The following is a 3,054-nucleotide window of genomic DNA, read 5'->3' on the forward strand; positions in this document are numbered from 1 at the left end:
GTACCTTTATTTTCGCGAGTGATCAATTCATTTAGCAGGAGTTTGTGCACCTGTGTTGACTGAAGGCATTGTTATTCACACCTCTTCCCCCACCCCCAACGAGCTTTGGGAACGTGAGCAAACATCTGTGTGTTTTATCTCTGCAAAAAAAAAAACAAATTGTAGGTAATTATGCAATGTTTTGCTGGAGTCTTTCGAGATTTCTCTCCGTAAGTTACAACGTGAAGCCTTTTCCTGGATTTATTCGAGCTGGAAAGGAGAATGAGACACACATTCCAAGTGTACACATGAGCGTTAAGAAGTGAATTTGAAGTTCGAATAGTTTGTTTCACATTTGTGTAATAGTCACAAATGCTTTCTGTACCCATAAGGTGTAGTTATCAAAATATTACAATCACAACCAATTGCAATAGTGCTGGGATTGGCTTTTACCATCTGTGGGGTGGTGCTATATTGAAGCGGCTGGCGGGTCGCTTTAATGTATCAGATGTATTACTCCCTTTCTAGATTTCTTCTATAAGATGAATGATAAGCTGAATCCTTCACCCCGCCCCTTCCAGTTGAAAGATTTCATTATAAAGGGGGGAAAAAATAAGCTCATTTAATTCCACACTCAATATTTCATATATTGAAGTGTTCCACCGAAACGAGGCGGATTCTGGTGAATTTCCGCGTTAACTTTCAATCAAACGCCAGGTTAACTTGAAGATTGTGTGTGCAGAGTTCTTAACATCAGATGCCGATAGAAGTGTGGTATAAAACTAACCTCTTACTTCCAAACGTAATCATCCCCACATGAACCTCAAATAAAGAACGTCTGGCAGCATGTTGCATATAAAAAGTATTTTGTAATGTATTCTTTTTAACATGAAATGTTATTGCTGGGTATTGCAATCGACTTTTGGGCTCTCGTATGAGAAAAACAAATGTCCCGGAAACACAGTCAGGAGAAATATAGGTTAACGTTTCAGGCGCACGCCCTTCCTTAACACTCGTTTAGTCTCTAATGCATAATCACATATTTTCACATAAAACCAGAAGAGAAGATTCAGTTTGTTCAGTCGCCACATTAATTTTCCGCTTCAGTTTCAATTATGATTGATTCTGTGGAGCCGGGCGACCTCTGAAGCAGCATCCCACGAGTTGACTTTTATCTTGTAAATAAATACGCTTGAGGAAGAGACGAATCCATTGATAGTCAGGCCAAACATCATGATTCTATCTGTTGCAGGCAGGTCGTATTGGTGATGCGAAATTGTCCCTAAAATTCCGACATTAAGTAACAAGATTGTGATATATAAGGATGGTGATGGATGATGACCCTTCTGTCTTAACCCCGAGGAGCCAGCTTACGTAGCCGAGTAATAATGGGTAAGTTTATAGAACCAATTTCTTTACAGAATGCACCCCGCAGCCTCATCGGCCTAATCAGGCAGCTCCATTTAATGGATGAACGGGTCATGATCGGAATTATTGACACCCAGCTCTCGGTAACCTGTTTCCCAATAAAGCTGATTACATTTTGTCAATTCATCAGCTAACCACTCTCACTGTGACTGCATCAAAGGCTTATTTGCTCAGGGGAAATCAACAAGGCACAGATCAAATGCATTTACCTTCCCGAGACATTCTGGTGCTCACTTGTGGTCATCTCAGTTGCCTTCAATGAGCTGTCGATCGTACAGTTCCATTTTAGTCAGTGCTTTTTAAAAAATCTGCATCTGATCTAAAATAGGCGATAGCTCTTTACAAATATATATTTCTTCCCCAATTGCACTTTTCGATAAATGGCACCGGTTTAAAAGTTATTTTGTAAATTATATGTGAAAATTTGTATTTAATACTTACTCAGTCCTCATAAAGATATGGGAACCAGCAAAGGAGTGTCTTTTTTTGTAATAATATCCTGACCCCGCATGGGTCTGATCTATTGAATAGCTGATATATATGACAATGAAAGTGAGGGCTCTTCTGCTATTATGGGGCCAACAGGTGATTCTGTTGAGGATATGGCGAACAGTGAATGGGAACTTTTTCTTGAGGGACGTTAAAGCTTCGTCTCTTCCTGTAACACATATAATAAATATCAGAAACAATATAGCTCCAAATACATAGATCAAATAGTATACAAACAATGTGCCCTTGTACCGCAACACGTACCAAATGCTCAGTAATGGTGTTCAGTAGAAAGGGGGGAGATTATCTATTCCAGTGTGTTATACAGATACCATTTCCTAATTTAAAAACAAGCAAACAAACGAGCTGGACAATACTCAACTTCTACGAAGACTGGAGGCTCCAGCCGCCCTCTCTCTCGCTCTCTCTCTCTCACCCTCTCTCCCCTATTCCTTTCTCTTTTCCCCTTCTTCCCCTCTCTCCCTGCCTGCAATTTTAAAAGGAAAGCGTTGAAGTAACAAGTTGAATGCGTCTCAATTAAAATATCAAAAGAAAGAAAAAGATAAGAGATGTATCCACAAATCAGTGTAACACCCAGTCTCTGCAAACAGGGGTATCTATTCGGTCACTTCAAATGGGTATGTTTGCAATCACTTTAAGGTATATTTTAAAGGGTACATAGCAGTTTTGAAAACCCATGAAAAGGGTTCACAGCTAATATCTGTGGTGTATCTCCGGCCATGTTTTTCTGACTACAATACCTGGAATGGAATGTAGGTAACGCTAGAACTAATAGCGACGTTTTAAACTATTTTCTTTGTGTTAAAATTGATGCAGAGGAAATTTCAAGTTATGATATTTCGTCTATCACTTTATTTGAAGGTTAATCCAAAAAATGATAGGAAATCATTCGTAAACTTAAATGTATTCATTTAGCAATCGTATTAAAATAAAAATGAAAAACATATACACGCTTTTAAATTTTAGGATATTCCCTCAAAAATAATTAATGCGTGCGGTTCTTCATAACTACGAATGAAAACAATTAGGGGTAGATCTGGATCCACGACAAGCTGAACACGGCTGAATCCTAAAATGTGCCTAGGCCATTAATGGAAGATGACGAGGAATAGCTTCATCCACTAGCAGATACATTGT

This window comes from Cetorhinus maximus, chromosome 3 (genome assembly GCF_964194155.1).
Source record: "Cetorhinus maximus chromosome 3, sCetMax3.hap1.1, whole genome shotgun sequence".
Classification (NCBI taxonomy): Eukaryota; Metazoa; Chordata; class Chondrichthyes; order Lamniformes; family Cetorhinidae; genus Cetorhinus; species Cetorhinus maximus.